The sequence below is a fragment of the Halichoeres trimaculatus genome, unplaced genomic scaffold, assembly GCF_033239565.1.
Source record: "Halichoeres trimaculatus isolate MK-OKI-2021-1 unplaced genomic scaffold, fHalTri1.1 fHalTri1_scaffold_17, whole genome shotgun sequence".
Lineage (NCBI taxonomy): Eukaryota > Metazoa > Chordata > Actinopteri > Labriformes > Labridae > Halichoeres > Halichoeres trimaculatus.
In genome coordinates this window covers 16,130,136-16,152,088 of record NW_027437195.1, presented here as the reverse complement: position 1 = coordinate 16,152,088, position 21,953 = coordinate 16,130,136, and positions in this window count along the sequence as shown.

The following is a 21,953-nucleotide window of genomic DNA, read 5'->3' as shown; positions in this document are numbered from 1 at the left end:
GGTGTTTGTTGAAAGAAAATGATTCTTGAATTTAATAAGGCAACAGATTTTATAGCACTTCCTGAAGTCCTCTTTGAATGCCAACTCGTTTCTCTCAACCCGGGGCTTTGGCAGGTCAGAAATCAGATTTATTATCTTATTACAAATAAACTGACTTTAAAGAATTTTATTTTCACAACTTTAGACATGAGGCAGACTGATAGCCATATGAGTAGCCCATTTCTTTCTGGTGCTGAACTCTTTAGACTTAATTGAAAGAACTTCTGTCATTTTTGGTTGAACACACTGGTAAAACAGAACTTTCTACTAAACTTTCAGAGACCTTAACATGACCACAAAGCTTTCCCACACAAGTTAACTGCATTGTAACACTCTAATTTCTAACAACACTGTAACAGCTATTTATCCTTCCACAAGATCACATCTTCGTAAACCCTATAAAGGTGATGAACTCTCTTTTGACCACAAGCAAGATTAGGATGCAGATGTCTCTTTATTTTCACCCAAACATCCATGAAGACTCTTTAAGAGACTCTCAGAATCCCCTTTAGTAAACTCTGTGGCTTACCAACATTATTTATCTATTTTCAAGTGTTCCTCATAGTCCTCAAACTCAAAAACAAACTCCCCGGGGAGAAGGGGGACGGCTTCTGTGTGGTATTACCCTCCCTGTGTGATCAAGGGCCGGCATTTGATCACGAGGTTAAACTGTGGAGACTGGGGACATGTGTAATGAATTCAAAGCCCTCAGATGCTGGATCTCGGGGATTTTTCAACAATCCAGAAGCTCAGTGTTCTTCCAGACCCTAAGCGCCACTATTAAGCAGCCTCAAACCACCACCTAAACAAACAAGCAAAGTACAGTCTGCCCCAGCACATCACGGCACAGTTTCGCCATAATTACACTCTCAGCATCAACGCCGCAATGACTTACAGGGCTTCAGAGTGAGGCATCCACAGGACCACAGCATGTGCTTGTGCACACACTTATTGCCACAGTAAATCTGAGGTAAACCCAACAGCGCCACCACTGGAACAGGGTTTTGTTTTTGTACTACAGCAACATGTGCGCAGGAATCACAAAACACATTTTTCTTCCATTAGAAAAACATAAACCTTAAACAGAGCAGGCTGAGCGCTTGATGAAAGACGTATATTATTTCTGGAGATATAGGAGGCAGCTCCCCCGGGTCAAAATAACACTAAAGTTAAGTCCAAAGATCCTCAGAGATGAACCACTGCAGGGAGTCAAACGGCACGTGTACCGTCCACACAAAGCATGCGGCGCTGTTAATCCCATCAGTGTTAAAGGAAGACATTTGTACTGTTAAACACTGCTGTTTTGATTGATCACCATTAACACATGTACCATAAATTGTAACTATTAGGACCCAGTACACTGCGTGCTGTTCAGCTACCATGCGTGGGTTTGAGTGCACTGAATCAGGGTTACCTGAACACCAGGTGATTCTACCACGGCAAAATGTGAATCCAACCAAGTACATCCTCACCACCAGTCAAAATATCTCATCGCACTTAATAGAAGCCACACTGACCTGACAAGTCCTGACATAACTCTTATTTCAAGACAGTGCAAGCCAAAATGAAGGCCTTAAAAGAGCAGCTCAGGTCTTTGAAGTGAGGTTGTATAAGGTGCTTGTCAATATCAGGTATCAGTGAGGCCCTTGTGTCGAGAAGCCTGGTGGAGAACTGGTAGAAGCCTGTAGCAAAATACGACAAAGTCAATTCATTAACCTTTAGAGCTGGGTGATAACATGGGCATGCTGTAGTGATGGCAGGCAGAGCCAGGGTCACTCAGTTCCAGAAGTCCATGTTTTGGTCTGTTGAGTCATCAAACAGTCTTATGGTTTAGCTCTCCTTATGTGGTAAGGTGAAATTGTGAAGCTGTGGTCTGTTCATATCTGACGTCAGAACTTTTTCAGGTGAATGCCTGCAAAGAAAGCCCCACTATGCTGAAATAAGCAAGATTAACCAAACGGACACACGTTACATTTAGCATGGTATGTGTTTCGTCATGTCGTGGTGTGGGCTCCCTCAACATCTTACCAATTTTAGACATCTACTCCTTTTCTGTAAGCCAGGCCACAAGGATCCAACTAATTTAACCACCACTAATTTTCTCAGGGCTTCGTCATGCCTGCCTGGTTGAGACAAATTGCACGGAAGAGCTGTCTACTCTCACAGCCTGGCACTGCTGACAAAATGCTCTCACATAATGCAGCATGCTGTTGAGAACAATGCCAGGCTCATTATTGCCTGTCCTGTGTCCCAAATGTTGCGCATGCCAGGCAGTCTGTCTGCCGACTTCAACTTGTGTCACCGTAACGTTCTCACACTTTGCTCCAAATATCGGTGAGGCCTACATTGTTGGAATTTCCTAACATTGTAATGTTCTTGTTGTCCCTTGTTCAGAGTCTGATCCACATAACTGTAGAGCACAGGCTGTGATGAGGTGAACAGTCTACATTTGTCTTTTAGGATACAAAGCTTCAGTCTATCAGCAGTTGAGATCAGAGCTTCGGCAACAGAAAAGGTCAGAGACTGGTTTACAATACCTGTCCAGTGTTTTACTGGAATGGTAACTTAAGAACCCAATTAAGCTGCGGTTTTTAAAACCTTTTACATAGGAATGAGGTGATTAATGGGCACAGAACTCACCTCTTTAAAAAATGTCCAAAGGAGAGCCTGAAGACTTGGTGAGTGTTCTTCACCTCAGCTGCACGTGCAGAGGCTGTACTTGACACTCCTCACACGGGGAAATAAGCACAGGAAAAGAAACCACAAGCCCTTCAGAGCATGTTAAACACATGCCTGCTACTACTTTCAGAGATGACAATCACCCAGCAGAAAGCAATCCCAGTAGTGCCCAAGAGAAATCATTTAGCCCAGTAAGAGTGTTATGACAAGGGCATAGCCTGACTCTAGACATGAGGCAAAATTTCAACACTTTGCTTCTCATGGGGACTTGGTGCAGGACCCTTTTTTTTGGAAGTCCACTGGTATCATGAGAGGGCTTCAGGTAATGCAGATCTTTCTGCAGAATAAACAAATAAACACATACACATGCAAAAAAAAGTGGAATCATGATGATAATGTCTACCGACTACAACAGGATGTTAATTGTTTTTCAGTTCGGTTTATAAACAAAGACTGAAATGAAGAATCTGAATTTGGAATAAAAAAATAAATAAAAAAAAAAAAGGTTTTTGAAAGAGAATCCTGATTTTAATATTATCAAACAAAAAAATCCTGATATATCGATTTTCATTTTTTTCTCCCACCCTTACAGAAAGCTATTAGTGTCCTTAAGTTACATTACAGACTGCAAAGGTAATCATCCTGGGAGACAGTGTCCAGTGTTGTTTTTTGGATCATACTGGACAGTTGTATAGACGGTGAAGTGGTTTTTAATATTTATGGAGCAATCCAAATGAATGGGTAATGAGGATCCCTTAAGCACCTTGACGACAAAAAAAAAAAAACAAAAAACACCATCCCTCTCACCAGACTGCTGGTTTGAAAATGAATGACTGGCTTGAAAGAAAAACACAGATGTCTCCAGACACAAAAATGAAAGTATCACAAGAATCTGAGCGGCGGTAACAGGTGATTTTGCCATTAGGGGAAATTGGTGTCCTTGGCTGTATGACATGCTACAGTTGGATTCAGACAGACAACTATGTCCCAAGTCTAGACCCATTAGGATACCTTATGTCTTTGTACCTAGGTCATCTAAATGACACAGGCTTTAATCTGGTGCCAGTTCTTACCCCGGATAAGTAATGAAGCCACCAAAGACGATTAAAGGCTTTATAGAGGCACAAATAGCCTGCTCTATTGAAAGGGACAGTTAATTTTTTTAAATAGGGTTGTATGAGGTATTTGTTGAAAGTGTATTTTGAATCCAGGTTAAAACGCCCCTTTGTTAGAAAATCTGGCAAAGAACTGGATTGAATGCTAGGCTATCAGCCCTTGAAAATGAGGTTAATCCTACTACGTAATTCAGCTAATTTTAAGAACACCTAATCCTTAACACCAATACCCGGGTGGGTTTTCCAGCATTTTACCTTTTTTTTTTTTTTTTTTTTATCAGAGAGCCACTATCTATGTGCCTCATCCAAGTAAAGATTGGGACATGCTGTTGACTGGAGACACAAAAAAAAAACCTGATGAAGGGGATTACAAGAGGAAGAACAAGACTTGATTTACAAAAAGAGAGAGGCTGGAAACTTTGTGCTAACAGGACAGCAGGTGAAGCTTGACTTGTACGTCATAGACCCCATTAGCTGATCTACAGGAGGAAAAATACATATGTGTAGCAGCTGCAAAACAGTGGGAAACAAAATGGTTTTACGAAAGCAGAGTGAAGGGCTAAACATTTCTTTAACAGAGCAAACATTTGGGTTGGACTTCTTAAAATTATCTTAGTAAATCAGTATACCTTATAAAATGACTTCCCTGTAAAGTGAACTCTATTTTTTAACATTTTTATTTAAAAAATATATTAAAAATAAATTTTGTCTTTTACTCATGCTAACAACATAGCTCAATAGCTCACTGATGAAATGTTTGATAGGTCTGACTTTTGAACAAAAAACGTAAAATCTCTTCTTGTGATGGTGCCGACTGACTTAACTGATTTCCACATTGTCTCTTTGATCTTTTCCATCTGTTTAAATAAAGAAAAAGGAGTCAGATGTATGTCAGTCTTATTGGTTTATCAACAGATACCTTCAAAAGTGATGAGTTGATGTGTCTCACAAAACTTAACTAGTTTTATTTTGTTGAACCTTACTGCTGTATTTACATGATTGATTCTCTCTATTATACATCCTGTAACTCACTGTTGTGTATGTGGACTTGTAGATGTTATGGAGGATTCACAATTGGTGATAGACAGAAAATAACTTAGACTGTTATTTTTACCATGTTTAGGTTTGATTTTTCAGTAATATATCAGTAATGTCTTGGGGTCTGCTTTCTCTCTCATTACAAAAGAGGAACAGCAAAAGCATCATGTGTAGTTTTCTTTGTTCCAAAAGGCAACACTATCAATTTCTTTAAAAAATGTTGAACTTGAAAACACGTTATTCGTTTTGTAGTTGTTAGCTGTTGAAAGATTTTTGTCTAACTCAGAGGATACACTAGCCAGCTAGAGGAGACCCTTTACCTGCAGTACCATCTTTAACTGTTTAGCATTGGTCATGGTGGCCCAGAAAAGTCATGGTTGTGCCATTTTGCCATGGCATAGTTCATATGACAGTGCAAACAGGAACGTAAATTGACAAATTAGTTTGAAGTTAGAAGATTAAAAATGTTCAAATTGAAATGTGTATGGTTTCCTGTTTATGCATCATCTGTAAGGGTACAAAACAAAACTGCCTCCGTTTGCATGCCAATACGATAGTTACCACGGTGAACATGGTAGAGATTTTTTTTTCTCCCTGTCAGCATTGTCAGTATGCTAACATGCTGGCATTTATAACAATATATAAGTACAATATATCTTAGCCTCTACAAGCTGCTAGATCAGTCTTCTTTGGTGATTACAGAAACAGGTGGTTGGAGTTTTTTAAACCCTCTCAACCCAAACAACCGAGGCAGAACAAAACCATGACTTGCAGTGTTTGCTCCACCTTACAGTAAGTATGTCTGACCACCCATTAAATGGACCAAGGCATGACTCTGGGCAGAGAGAGGCACATCATGCCGTGGCCGGGAATTGGTTTTGTGTGGCCACTGGCCGCTTGTTTAAACAGACGCAGACTGAAAGACTTAATGACCATGCTGACAGCAGTCATTCGAGATGTCTAGAGAGGCTGGAGCGCTGTGGCTAACAGCAAAGAGTCCTGCAGCTGCAGAGGGAAAGGGAGGGATGTTGTGGTCGCTGTCTCTTTATGTAAGCTCCAGAGAAAAGAGTCGCAAGGGATTCATCTTGAAGTCCAATTTCAACATTTGTTCTCCCACCAAACCGAAACCAGCAGAATACAGGATATTCAGTCCGGCAGCTGCCTGCTGTGTTTTTCCTGCCACCTCAAACGTGTGCTGTCTTTTGCTCTAATGTCATCTCAATTAATCGTCAGTGTATGGACGGAGTACAGCTCACGCTTAAAAGTAGGTTTGTGTTTTTGTAAGGTAGTGGTGAGTTTTGGGTTGCATCCTAAATAATGTTACACATATTTCAAAGTGAGTTTTGCTGACTTGATTGATTCCCTGCAACGCATGTGCAATTTGCACGTGCTTAACACGTGCAGAGCAGCACTGGCTGCACACATGTTGTGAAAATAGTAGCAGGAAAGGTTGTGCTGATACAATGGAGCAGCTTCTGAACATTTTGTTCAAGTTTTCTCAAGAAGTAACAGAGATATCCATCGTCTTAAATTCTGAGTTGCATATTTTCACATATTTTTATTCCTTAAAAGTGATAGAATATTTCACCAGTCCTAGACACGGCTCTTTAAAGGTTTGACTTGAGCTTTTTAGGATAGCTGTTATCTTTATCCCTGCTGTTTAAGGCCTGCAGAGACTGCATGTCTCACCTCCTTATGTCTCTGAGCTTCTTTAACAGATAAAGACTTGGTCTTGATCCCTCCAACTCGGACCAGGCCAGAGCAAAAAAAAGTGGATCCATAAATCGAAAGCTTTGAAAGATCATCACAATCTGTATTCTGTACTCTTTGTACTGGCTCACGCTGTAAAGGTACAAAACCAAATACCTCAGTTAACGAAGCTTCCTCTCCAGTCAGTATAAAAGTGGTCTGACTCAAACAGCAGACTGCACAACAAAAATTTAATGATCAGAAAAAAGATGAATTTTTCAGATCCGAGCAATTAAATTACATAAGATAAAATTTGTTCTCACTTATCTCAGATATCAGAATATTTGCCTTTAATCATTCAAATGAGAATCAACAGCTGTTTAAGGCTCAGTACTTACAGCCCTGTACCATCTCAGCCTCAATATAACAAGAAGGTTCAATAGTGTCATCCAATGCATTTCAGGTGCAAAACAGGATCAATAGAATCTGGTGGAGTGTGTGGAGCTCCCACTGTGTATCTATCTACACCATGAGCTTCTGGAAAGCTGTAGCATGATGTGAAATCACAGACAGACACACCAATACTATGCCCTTTCAGGATCAATATTAAACCAGAAAGGCTTGATCACATCAGAACTGTTGCTGTTACAGTTTTTTTCAGTTAATTTGTAAATTATCATTTTCATCAGCATTGAACAAATGTGAAAGGGCGAGATCACATGAAGTTCATCTAAGTTGTATTTCTCACAGATTTTGCAGGGTGAAAACAAATAGAAGCTGAAGAGAAGAAGGCATGAGTCTGCAAAACAGAAGCAAGCCCCTGTTGGTGATTTAAGACCCTAACCAGTCATAATAAAGATGATCGTCTACATTCCAGTCTGCAAAAGAACATGATTAAATACATTTGGAGAGGGATGCTGGCTGTCCTTCCTGCTGTGGTAACTACGATTGTCTTCAAAAGAGAGTCACAAAAGTTACTGTGATCAAACTTTCTCAGTGCAAGCGTAGATCTGTTTTGCATTCGTCCCAGACTCCCCTGTCTCCTTCAGCATGACCCCTGCTTTGGCAAAAAATGCCTTCATATGAGAAGTCTGATGAAGAGCAGGCTGATGCTCCTGCTGTATTTAAGGATAAGATATATCATGTGGGATCCACATGATGGCCCAGACAGAGGGGGAAGCAGAGAGCACCTTCAGACAGCATAACTCAGCAAAACAGAGATGCACCATATATCTGGGGGAGCCCTAGACAACAGGAAATGGGAGAGAGAAACAGGGTCAGCAGCCCATCCGTTTCATCTTACACAGAGCTTTCATATCCCCTCTGTGTCTAATTTTAGCTAACCTGAAGCTAGCATGAGGTCAGTTTTTGGTTTCACGTTCAGGTGAGATTTTCCTCCTGTGTTGAGTTCCTGTCTTTCCTCTGTGTGTTCAGATAGTTTGTCTCCTCTATGGTATTTTATCTACCATCAGAAAAGTTAGTGCTGTCCCTATAAACATGCTTATAATGAGCTTAAAGGGTCAAAATGTGAAAAAAGGAATCAATCACAAAAAGCTATCTTGATATTACATAGAGAGTGTCAATAATTTTTAATGGAGACAGATTTAGTCGTCCAACAGACAACAGCTTTTTTGACTCTTCTGAATATCTGTGTATGTGCATGTGTGGGCTCATCAGTGCACACTCCTATCAAGTGTACACATGTGCATCGTCTCCACAGTCCTGGCTGAGATTCCTGCCATTTCCACGGCTGTGACGGATCCAAACACCCGTCAGTCAGCCAGTCAGTCACCCCGCGCCTGCAGAGAAGCGTGATTCACTCCTTAAAGCTGCGTGACTCAAAGCTCTCTTTCCCGCCTCTTCATGTCCTCCTCTCACTCCCACTGTCCTCTCAGGACTCAGGCTTGCCATTTGACCTGCTGCCAATTTGGATGTACCCCCACCCCACCCCCCACCCTGATGGCCAGCTGTGGGCTTGTATACGGTGTGTCTACACAGCAACAGTTTGAGACTTGCTTTTTGAGGCATCCACATGTAAAAATGTCAAACAGATGGCTGTAGAAGTGGGGTGATTTGCATTTTTCCAAATAAGATGATTGATTTCTCTTTCCTTCATTCTGCCTCCACATACTCTTCATCAATAATGAAGCAGAGAGACCCTGAATCAATCTGATATAGCCACAACACTGTCAGCTCCACTGAGAATCAACACGTGCAGATTGTTTCCTTTGGAAGGTAAAGAATTGACTCTTTCATGAGGTGGCAGTCTGCAAAAAATTCCTTCAAATTGGTCCAAATACGGAGGGGAAAAAAACCCCGACAAGTGGCCACGTCCAGCTGAAGTATCATACAAAGACCAAACCCAGGCAGGAGGATCTACTGCTGGGTGTTAAAGAGGACCAGATGATGTGGAGAAGGTGTTTTCAGCCATGGGGCTTCGGATATTCATATTTTTTTGACAGGATGGGAAGAGAGCAGGAAAGCTGCAGATGTTGAGTGTTGTTCTGCTACCCTGGGATCTTATTTGTGTTCATATCAATTCAGATCAAGCAGCAACTGAAGGCAAGATTTGACTGCTGCACAGCTCTGCCGCCGACCTTAGTGGGAACGCCACTGCAGCACATGTGAAATGGGGTGCGAAGTGAGCCCACTGACAAAAACAGACCCAGGGTGAGATGAGGTTGAATTGAAATGACCTCAGAGTCCAGAGAGCTTTCTCTGAGTGTTTCCAGTGAGACTCTCTCCCTCCAGAGGATGTTGTAAAAAGGTTTTCCTGTTCCTCTCCTCGTGAGCTTCAAGCTCAGTTTTTTCTCTTTCTCACCAGGACTATGAAAAATAAAATCCAAGACTATCATAAAAGCAGTCACCGAAGTCAAAGCAGAGGGAAAGTTAGTCTGGCCAGTGCACAGAGTCATGGTGTCATAAAGGCCTGGGAGCCAAACACCACAGAGGAGCTCACACACAGGGAGGGGCGTCCAGCCTCTGTGTCCCTGAAGACCTTCAAAATCCCCTCAAACATGTGTAACAGCCCACAGAGCCACTTACAGCGGATGGTAGTCATTGTCCAACAATAATACCTTAACTATCAGTAACTGTTGTTGACGAAAGGCTGGAACAATCAACCATTCAGAGCCAATAATGACACTTAAGAGACCATTTGTGTTAATGGTGAAATTACTTTCAGGAACATTCAGCATTCACCAACAACTTAGAACTTTAATGAGAAATCAACACAAATATCTTTAAGTCATTTCTGGGTTTTCATTGTTCTTTATCCTCACTTCAATCGAGTGTCATATGAAGTACCATAAAATTTGGACTATAAGTCACACCAGTATGTAATACACTTTCTGTTTTGGGGGCTGCCAAGGGGAACAGGTTTAAATCCCTTTTAAACTTTTCAATTCATGTTGCATTTAATGAAGTCCACATCATGCAGCATCTGGTGGAGCTCTGTCCCTCCCTGTTAGTGGTGGATGTATTGATTCTGTGGTATTAATATACTGATACTCATGCTACTCATCTGTGGATCAGTTACCTTCATAAAGTATCCATATTAGGTAATAAATGTGAAATACAAGAGCATGTGTCACTTCCGAATCTTGTAGGGTAACTTATTCCAAGGTACCAACACCCTTCTCGTAACAGTTTAGTCTGCGGCTGCACGTGTCTGCATGGCACCGAGTCAGAGGAGCAAGGAGCGTACTTTCTCTTTATGCCTTCACCTGTGGAAAAACATGCATGAAGCATGAGGTACTTTTTAAACACCCGAGCACCTGTTTTATTTCTATATTCTTATTTCATTTCATGTGTTATTCATCATTTACTATTATAAAATGACAACCTCAAGCTTATTTTTCTCCACCACCTTCATCATTTCTCTTTTGCTTTAGCTTTTATTTGTTATTGATTATAATTATTGGACTTTAAATGTGCCCTGTTTCCACAGGTCAACCTCATAAACCTTAAAAAACAAATTCAAACAAATTATAAAAGGCAGAGAGAAAAGTCATGCCAGGCTTTCTGTCTGGAGGTTGTAATGTGTCTCAGATAATGCCTTAATTATTGCTCACTATGATGGGATAAAAGAATTGACTTTCAGGTACTTTTTGCTGGATTGAGCTGCAGTATAACTATGCTTTAAATGTGTTGTCTGTTCATCAAACTGAGGATACTCCCCAGGTATTCTCCATTTTATACCATAGTTTTGGAAATACCAGTGTGAGGCATGCTCTCCTCTGGATGAAAAGTGTGTCTCACACTACATTTTGCAGTAACTGTCATCTGAGTTTACTTTTGGCTTCCATAAATGTCTAATCTGAACCAAAAGCCATGGCTGATAATGTCAAAAATTTCCATCAGTGTAAAACTGCTCATTCAGGTATTATGTTGTTCTTTGTTTCAAAGTAGGTCTGTACTCTTCTCGTGAGACATATCAACATCACTTTCTGGACTGAATTAAAAGAAAGAAAAATGCTTCATCACATAACCCCAGTACTTTGGCTAATTGATGTTTTAATGCTTCAGTTATTGTTCGGGTTGAAATGCTCAGATTTAGCAAACCAAACTAATTGGCTGCTAGCTGTTGGCTTACAACAGCAGCATCTAATCTTCTTATTGAAATCTTTGCTTAAAGTAGAATAACTGTTTGGCAAAATTGTTGAGCTTTCCTTTTAGAGTTGTAATCCATAGCAGCTTGGTGTTTACTGGTGTTCGCTGTGCCTACTAAAGAGAATTGTTGTTTTTTACTTTGTTCAAAGGTAAACATAATAGAAGCAGGTCCTGCCTGCTCATTGTTCTCCTGATCATTCTCATAAAACTGTGGCTGCTCACAATTTACCTCAGACCACAAGCTACCTGGAACAGCCGCATTATCATTCAGTCTTTAATCTCAGCCGATCTGTTAGTACAGCACTGAGAGCTTTAAAAAAAAGCCAAAACCGTCTGTGAATGAAAACCAAAGCTTGCAGCTGACGCGGGAGGAAAGCACGTGCCACACACAGCAGTCGACCTGTCTCGCGTGTCGGTGAGTAGTTTAGCAGCATCTGTGTTTTGATATTTGTGCTCAGTTTGTCTTAGCTGGAAAGTTTCCTCTGTTTCTCAGCTGCTACTCGGACCACACCTGGTAAACATTCCTGGTTATGTGATTCAGATTCATTTCTCCTGGCTGGTGGAAGTATGACAGGCATTTAAACATAATATCTAAGGAAGAACCATCAGGTCTAACTCATATTACATTTGCCCATTTTAAAATGCTGGGATGATGTTGAGATGATGTCGTTATTGGCCTTAAATCAACTCATAGATACAGATTGTGCCTTTACCTAACCCAATCAACAAACTGTGCAGGTCCAACTTCTGAGTGTATTTGTACAAATTTATGATCCTGTAAAACAATTCAGTATCATGCTGAGGATGCCCTGGGTTTGACAGCTAGTTAAATATATATAAATATATAATTTCTCCAAGAATTGCAGATATACAGATAAGTACCCACATGCAGCAGGTGGTAACTTCTATTGTTCAGGCTACGAGCCTGCAGTCTGCATGTGCAGCCCATGTTTGGTTTCTATAAATACTACTACAGCTTTTCTTACACGCATTGAAGTTTAACAGCCTTATGTCAAATAAAACTGAGTTGTGACAAAGGTTACATAATAGCAGACATTTAACTAAATATTTCTGCATTTTCTTGCTGCACAGATGGAGCATGTACAGAGCTATACACAAAAAAGCTGCCCATTAAGTTGGAAGAAAATACCTACTCATGAGACTGATGTTACAATGTGATTGATTCTTTGGAGATGAGTGTATCCTCTCAAAGCTTTATTAATAAATAATGACAAATGTGTTACATTGAAACTTTAACCACAGTTTGACCTTTGTAAAATACAATCATTATGAGAAAAAAGTTAGAAAATATATCATTCAAAAGTCTTCTGAGTTGTTATGATGTATCTGTCCAGAATTTTAGGTGTTACAAAACAAAATGTGCTGAATCTTGATGTAAACTTAATAACTAGCGGTGACCTGGACATGCTCCTGGCTAGCTTAAAGAAAATAAAGGTTACACTCTGTTTAAATTCACAGGAACAGCTTAGTCAGACTGGCCCTTTGTGTTATATGACCTCCTTCTCAGATTGTGGTTTGGAGACATTAGCTATGAAATCTTTATTAGGTGATAGTTATGTTTATGTTGTGTTAACAGCTTGGGCTGCACCTAGCATCTAAAAGTGTGTTATTTTAATTTAGATTAGGGTATTTCTGAGACAGAAAACTCCTTACCAACGGTCTGTGTAAGAACAACTCCTCCCAGAAACTTAGAAGAGGGAACATTGAAGCAATGGTATTTTTACGCAGTGATTTTCACAATAATTCGTGTTCTTTGGAAGAGAATAGTTCTACTGAAACAGTTCATTTTCTGCTGACGGTTAGTTTTGCTCATTTTCTGGTAATAAGAGTCTACTTCCAATGAGAAATAATGATTTGTTGAAGTAAACTGTGCCCAGTGATTCTCAAAGTTAATGTTTTGGATCATTGAGTGTCTTAGCTTCAGGCAACTCTTCTGAGCAGAAAAACAATGGTGCTCTGTGCTCAGATGCTATAACATCTCCTGCATGCCAAAGTCAATGAACCTAGATTCCTTTACAAAGCTGGACCAGAGGCTCGGAGCAACAATTAATATGCAACGTGATTTTATCTTTGCCTCTCTCCAAAAAGAGAAACACATTTAGTTGTTTCCACTGCTATTTGCTCTTTCTTTTAGACAGATGAAGTGGAGCGAAACGTCCCTAGAAGGAGTGGAGAAAAGGCGTCTGGATGTCCAGAAGTAGTCAATCCTGAAAGCACAAGAGCTAAAAGCGTGGAGATATCTACATGTCTCCAAGAATTCAGGCTGTATTTTCCAGAGAGCCCTCGTGGATAAACATAAAGCAGAATAGGCTGTCTGAGAGTGAGCTGTCAGTGAGCAGTGACAGATCCAGATCTCGTCTCCACCACCTGCTGCATGGTCAAAACAGAAGGGACAGGAGATTCCATAGAGACTCCTCAAATAAGCAGCACGCTGCATGACGCCTCCCTTCACAGGATAACGGGAAGGAAGACGAGATGGAGCGAGACAGAGACCTGCCTGACCTGTCAGTTCGTGGAATGGGAAAACTAAACACCTTGGTTTAAACACTGAGTGATGGAATCCACTCAGCCGTAGTCAACAGCTCAGACTAAAACGGAGCCCTCCACTTTTGTTTTTATCATTCATTTTTTTTCGATGCTTAAAACGTAAAAGCAACCACAGTATTTACTCTGAGTTCCAAGTCTGAGAATAAAACCCCAAAATACAGTTCACCACATGAGGGTCGTCCTTTTCATGGCAGAGTAGTAGAGCTGCCTTGTGAATGCATGTGGTGAGATTGCTTCAAACACTTGGGACCTTACTGAAATGATTTACTGCAATGATGTATTTATTCTCTTTACAGACTGAAATGCTTTTCTGAGGTCTAACTAAACTGACTTCTGTGATCCGTAGACCCCAGCTCTTGCTCATACAGCAGCATGTTGAAATGATAATTGTGGACAGGTTGAGTTACCATAATGTTAGCAATGCAGTGCATGCAATGCATGGTTTGTGTCGCTGGCTAGAGCTAGCTACAATTAGCACAAGTACTTTGATAGCAGGCTAGCGTAGCATCAGATAGTCAGTAGACAGCAGAGGGAGGTTTCCACACAGAAGTTTCATTCAGAATCCACCAGGTCTCAAAAGAGCTATGCACTGTATCCTGTATCAGCTTTTTACTGCTAAGAGTCGTCAGTCAGCACAAAACTAAGAGTCACTGAGGGTGAGGGATGTGTGATGATCGTCATCTATTGTTTTGTTGGTTTGCGCCTCTTCCTCTACGTAGCTAAGATGGTGACCATTGAGGTTGAGAAGTGTCCAGCGTTTCACACTCAACTTTATGACTATTCTGACCGCGCCAGCCTAGAAATCAAAGTGCACAACATGTTTCCACACTGTCAGTGTGAACACACTTGTGCACTCAAAATAGTGTATGAACAGATGCATGCAACTTGGGACACAGGACTTGTCCTTTTAATAAGACCAAAACTTTCAAAGGACACCCACTTGTGGTGTTTCTGAAATACTGCAATTATACTACATTCTCCAACTTTTCAATTACCATTGACAACTCTATTGTCCCTCCTTCCCCCACCGCAAAGAGCCTGGGTGTCATCCTTAGCAGTACCCTATCCTTCGAAGCTTAAATCAATAACATCACTTGGTCAGCATATTTCCACCTTCGCAACATCAGCCGTCCAGCCTGTCTCTCACACCCCTCAGCACTGCCATCCTCATCAATACTCGGGTCACCTCCCATTTAGACTTCTGTAATTCCCTCCTTTCTGGTCTACCACTCAAGCTTCTCCATAAACTCCAACTGGTCCAGAACCCAGCTGCCCAAATCATCACGAGAACCCCCTCTGCAAATCACATCACTCCTGTTCTTTACCAGCTCATGGCAGAGAAGGCCAGAGCTGCCTTGTAAATGCATGTGGTGAGATTGATTCAAACACTATTTATTATCATTATTATTATTATTATTATTATTATTATTATTATTATTATTATTATTATTATTATTATTATTATTATCATTATTATAACTAGTCTGTGTTTTCTACATTACACAGTGATACTTTTGTATGACAGATTGAACCACTATTATAACAAGGTCTGCCTTTTACTTTATCGAGTGGACATACCAGCATAAATCAAAGGTATTTTTATGAGTATAAAGGTTATTACACCAGATAAACTTTGATACAATAGCTGTCATTGTGATGATATTTTTTATGCTAGCATTAGCTAGTTCCCCAAAGCAACAGTTTCTGCTTTGTACACTACAAAAGATAAGCTAGCTTGGTTGCATGTAAGTATTTTGAACTCAAACTTCTCCCATCAAGCAAACATGATGGCAAAAAAAATCAGGTGACAGTGATGCTTGTCCATGTGTTTGGCTTTCACTTGCAAAATATGAATGTTAAATTCAGCACTGAACTCAGAGGCTGATAACAAGCAAAGTCATCCAAACATAAAGACTGAGCACCTATAAGAGTAATTGAGTCTTTTGCTTCCTACGAGTGTGTGTTATGTTAAACTCCTGCTCTGCTGTCAGGGCCTGTTTCCTGCTCATGTAGGTGGTCTGTCGAGGGAGAAAAGCACTGATCTGCATGATCTACACCGTCCGTTTTCCCTTGTATCTATAAAGAGTACAACTCTTGGAAGGCAGCAGTAAGGAAAATTTTGCAGTATTGTGCTTTCCAAGGGCTTAATACACACAGCTTGTTAAACATGTTATTTGTTCTGACACACATGAATAAAAATCTAATTGTTGTAGATCTTTATCATTACAGGCCTCTTGTCAGCAATGAACATGTCCATAAAAGGGTAAAGGGGAAGTGATGTTGTCAGAGTGCAGCGATTCGGCAGCTGGTCTCCTGTGGAATCCTGGGCGATACTGGGAATGACGGAGACCAGCTGCTGACTCAGTGACTCATTTTTACCTCAGCAGGGAGAAGGAGGGAAGGAGAGAAGGAAATGGCAGAGCAGTAGCTCCCGCCCAGACAAAGACCAGGCACAGCCAGCTCCCGCAGAGAGACGGGCCACACAATTTGAAGTCTGCTATAGTATCTCAATTTGTACCCTCCTTTTCCTTTAGCACCACGCTTAGATCGTGCTGCAATGGGATGATACATAAACAAACGCTGATGAAAGAGTCTGGGCAAAAGTATTCCTCTTTTGGTTATTTCAGTTACTACTGTGGGAAGCTGAAATTTGTGAAGTATGTTTTTGAGTGTAGCTTTTATCTTTGTGGTCTAATGACGGCGACCTAAATATCTGTTGCTCATCTTCAATCCCTGTCCCTGTTTCACTCGATAAATTTTTGAGTGCATGCCTGTGTTGTGTCTGGATACTGGCATAAGTAATAATTTAATGTTCTGACGGATGAATATGGAGCAGTAGTTCTCGGTTCTGGCAGGCAAGCTTTCAATTCATGGTCGGAAAGAAAAATGGTACAAACTTTTTAAGCAGATGTGAAATCCTTTGGAATAAAGAAAGATTAGATAGTAAAAAAAATAAAAAACAGATAGTGGCAAAATAAGTGCCAATTTGTTGAAAATTTAGATAATGCTTTTTATTTTATTTAAACTGTTCTTAAAGTTTGAAAGCTTAAAATACATTTATGTGGATCTGTTTAAATCAGGAGTTTAATATTATTATTGTTTTCTTTTTACAATATCAAAATAAAAATATGCCCATTGACTCTATCTTGTTGTCCTTGGCATCTTCTACACAGACACCTTCAGCATGCTAAAGCGTCACATAATAAAGCAATTTACAGCCAATGAGCTACACATTCTAACTCCAAAAGTTAGTGGAAACACAAAAACAGGCTGAAAAAGCATAGGCTATTGCTTTTACTTTAGTATCATTGAAAATACAACCAAAGCTATATTCTAACATAGCTCTGTATTCACTCAGTTGTATGCCAATATATCAGCTATGACTGTTATTGTGTCTAGAGCTTGTTTAGCTGCCTCAGAGAAGCCTCACTGGAAAACATTCAGTCTGTGGGACAGACGTTTTTAATTGTCTCAGAAAGGAAAGTACAGGTGTAACTAATAACACTAATGATGGCCTTTTTCCACAGATTGTCCTAAGCCGTTCCAATGGCAAAACATGGACAATACCAGGAACTGAATCAGCTACAAGGAATGCAGCCATCAACAGTGATATTTGTAACATTTGTGCTTCAGGTGTTACAAGAGGACAGGCACACGTCTCTACCCTCTCACCTGCCTTGCAGTTTCTTATTTTTTTTTATATCTGTTATAGAGATAAACAACAAATAGCCAACATTAAAACTTATTCAAATTACACTAACAACAGGATCTGATCTGTGGGGCCAACCATGATTAGCCTTTGGTTTCTAAAAGGTAAGTTGATTTCCACTTTAGTACGTGTCATAGTTGACAGCAGCTGAACCCAATCAGAGGCTTGAACTCTGGCCCACCTCAGAGCAGCTCAACACAAGAAAGCACACTAAGGCACACACTGTTCAACACCACAAATTTAACACAGATTGCCCTTCCTTTTAACTCAGGGAGAATAGCATATTTTCCTGTAAACTCTCAAATTTTTGAAGCACAAAACAGTTTTAAGATGTGATTGTGCATTCCTCTCTGATGCTCTTTGTCCCAGATGCTTTGTTTCACAGCTCTTTAGTCGCAACTCCTCACCACACACAGTCCTGGAAGAGAGTGAGTGTGTTTGAGGTTGTCTTTGAAGATGAATGTAACTGATAACAGTCCTGACTCCCGGGCCCCTACGCACCTTCTCTCTCCATAAATAAAGTGACACTGTGATTACAGACACGTCATGTTTGATTGAACACTTCCCACAACTATCGGGGGGATCCCTCTGAACCCCATGCCTTATTCACCGTTAGACAACACAAAGAAATGTTTCTGTGGCTTAGTAGCATGTCTGGAGTTACCACAGTCAATATGACTGTATTTGAACAACAATCAATCAGCATTTAGTAAGCAGAAATCGCATGACATCAGCCGTGACTGCATTGGAAAAAACCTCTAAAGATAAACAAGTTGCAGACTCTGAGCCCTCACAGGCTCAGACAATAACACGACATGAAACTAAACACGAACGATTGAGCCTGTCCTCAAGGAAACAATTTTTAGTAGATGCAAAATAGTCAAACAGCAAACACACAAATACCAACAAAGGATTTTAGAAAACAGCAGCTGAAAGGTGGATTCACCCTTTTTTTTCTTAAGTACATACCATTTCTGTCTGGGAGTGCTTTTTTATGGAGATTATGGGAAGCTCCCCGATGATACGGTAGCCCTGCCCTTATATGGAAGGTTCTGTCCTCCTACCGTGTCCCGCTGAGACTGAAAGCCACTGCAAAAGTCTCAGAAACAGCCGAGTTCAATTACATAACAGACCTGGCAGGAACAAAACATGTATGATTAGGGCTTAGACCTTGAGCCACGCAGGATTTGTCAATGGAGGTGGCTGGAATGTCTGGTATGGCTGGTGGTACCACTGGCGTACAAAATCAGTACAATCTGCTGTTTGCTAATCCTGCACGGAACAAACAAGCTTTTATTGTGATCCAGAGTGAGTTATTAAGATGATGTAATCAAATCAAACAAACAGCAAAATAAACATTAAAACAAACATGTCGTACTATTGGACCAGACACTGACACCAATAATCAGTCTGCAGAGACATGACGACTTATTTCTGAAAGACGTCAAATCAAACTTTTCCACTATGCCTGTGTCGTACAGAGAGGCCCTCTGATTCTGATTGTCTTTAGTTGCTTTTACCAAAATCGTCATGAGTCAGAGTTGAAAAATGAGCGGCCGGTTTTGATTACGAGTTACTTTTTTTTCTGCTTATCACTGCATTACACCTGAATGATGAACACCATGTGGAGGAACATCTAGAGTGACTGTACCGGTTCCGATAAATTTTGAGAAGTAACGTTGACGTAGATTCCAAAAAATGGGACATGGTGATACAGGATACTCTTCACTGCAGTTTACTGAGTGGGTTATTGTTCAATAACCCACAAAAAATGTGTGATATTTTTTACTACACAATTACACTTCTTATCACACATCTGCAACAAGTTAGCCAAGGAAGATCTCAGCCAAGAGGAGTAACACAGATTCCTTGTAGGAGCGCTAAAAGGCCTGTGGGAGTCTATGTTGACATGCATGAGTAAACATGGTTGCTAAGCACAGAGTGAAACTGAAGGAAAACCTCAAAACACAACAGCTGCTGTGTCAGGTATCTGTGCAGGCTTAAACATAGGAAGACATGTCAGACTCTGCTCAGTTTACATTGACCTGCATACCCAGCTCAAACTAAAACTGTGAGAAATCCCTTTTTAGGGAGTTAAGAAATACTTTTTCAGGGAGGAAAAGTTGGTGACACACAGCGTTAAAAAAAAAAAAAACTTCAGAACAAAAAGCACTCCAAAGTGATTACTGGCAGTCATCAGTGACTGAGCCAATCACAGGCTGATTTACAATTTGCAGAAATTTACCCAGCACTGACTGGACATGCAGCATGAAATGCATCCAATGACCAACATGAAGCCAGCATCAAACAACTTAGGGTAAGTGAACTTTGCCGGTCAGGATGCGGTCTTTCACAACAGCGTGCTTCGGTAAAAACATGTTCCATCGTTTTATTGGACAAGTCACCGTACTGGAATTTGCTAAAGGAAGTGCAAATGTGTGATGGAAGAGACATAGCCACAGGCTTTCTGTCATTGTTTTATTGATTACTGGAACTGCTTCTCTTAAGTCCAGTCACTCAGATTAAAACCGCTCTCAGAAGGTTCCTTCAGAGTTCAATGTGAGTCTGAGCAGAGAGTGGACGTGGAGCTGTCTGTTGAGTAATTCAAGCAAAAATCAGACCATATAAAAATTTGGTAACATGCATTCTTGATATACTTATTAAACATCTCTAATCTGAAGCATTACTGTCACTCCATGCATGCTCCATACAATAATTTCTTAACTTTAACCTGTTCCTAGTAGTAATACACTTGTGTTTTCTTGACCAATCGAGTGACTTCTAACTTGTTTTTACTTGCAGATCCACTGTAAGGCTTAAATAAGCGTCATTCCCTGCAGCAGAGGGCAGTTAAAAAAAAGTTCCCAGAGCCTCTCTCCACACTACTTCCTAAACATCATGACAACTCCAAAATAAGTGACTAACTAGTAAAGCTGTAATTCAGATGCAGGTAGTTATTTTAAGAGCTGAATATGTTGTAAATGTAAAACAGCATATTGGAATTTGCAAAAGACATGTCTGTAAATACAAGCACAAAATCCAACCAAATCCAATCCCTTTAGGTATAATTCCTTTCATTGCTACTGAGTTATTAATTCGTTTTCTGTCTTGGTCATTCATGCAGTTGAATTAAAGTTTTAAAAGTGGGACGTGACACCAGAGAGCAAGGTTACCTTTTTTAGAAATAAAAGGAGCAAAAAGTTGCTGCAAGTCAATTACTCAGAGTCAAGGTAGCACATTTCTTGTTGAATAAAGAGGCTTTATGTTCCTCTCCAGCTGTGGCTGTTCTTGTTGGCAGCGTGTTTTTTGGTGGGGAAAAATCCTGGCCTGTCTGAGTAGTCTCTCCAGCTGACGTTTAAACCTCGACCTGTGATAAATGAGCAAGAAGTGCTGTAATTCACTGCTCCTCTCCGGTGGGTCCTTTGAGAACGGTGGTACCATTTTCACTCAGTCGATTTGTAAAGAGGTTGATCTTACAGAGTGTACTTAAGGTATAGTTCAATAAAGGATGACTAGATATTGTGAAATGTAAAGAAATGCAGAGGTATGGCTGTGTTTTTCTCATAGTCGAGGGCCCTAATGTGAACTTTAGAAAACCAGACAGTTGACTCAAAGCCCAAGGAGAAACCTGACATGATAAACACAGTGTTAAAGCTGTGTTGTTTAAATTATCTAACGCTGGATTAAAACAAGAGAACTGTGTTTGTTTGAAGCTCCTCTCCAACCATAGCTGTGGTCAGCCACAGCATTCCTGCCACAGATACCGTTTAAGTCATACCTGCTCATGTGCACAGGCCGCAGGAGCAGACAGACACCCAAATATTGACTCCATTTCTCCAGATGGCTTTACCATTCAGCCACCCAAGAAACAGAGTAGAGTTGAAAGTTGCTTATTTTAAAGTTAAAGGAAAGAGAGCGAACAAAATCCCACTAAATTACACAAGAACTATTAGTTTCAGTAGCAACTGTGAGTAATAGTTTTAGCACAGACTCTTCACAGTGAAGATCCCAGCATAGAGCTTTTGTTCCACATGGAAATTTTGCTGTTAATAAAGGATCCCTGGAAGTAAAAGTTCTATAAATATGCTCCATAAAGGGAACATTCTTGGTAAAATAAATCCTGCCGGTATGATATGCCTTGACTTTAAAAATGGGGCAGGTTTCAATTCCTGGTGTGTGGCTTGCTAATAAATGTCAACCAGGATGTGCTGTATTCAGGCCAATGTGCTATAAGCAGAGCAAATGAAAGTGGGCCCATACTATCTTGCACATGTTAAACTTTGGGTAGGATGAAGAACTGAGTGACCTGAGCAAGCCTTCTCGAAATCATTTTTATCATTTTACTCAACACTCATTACTCTGATTATACCATTGAACTGTTGTGCAGGGTATGTGTTAGTGTAAATCAGTCCTTGCAAATGTACTTTTGTGTTAATGGTGAATTGATATTTCATGTTGCCCCAGACGTCTCATTTTGTGGTTATTTTTTATATCTTCAGTAACAG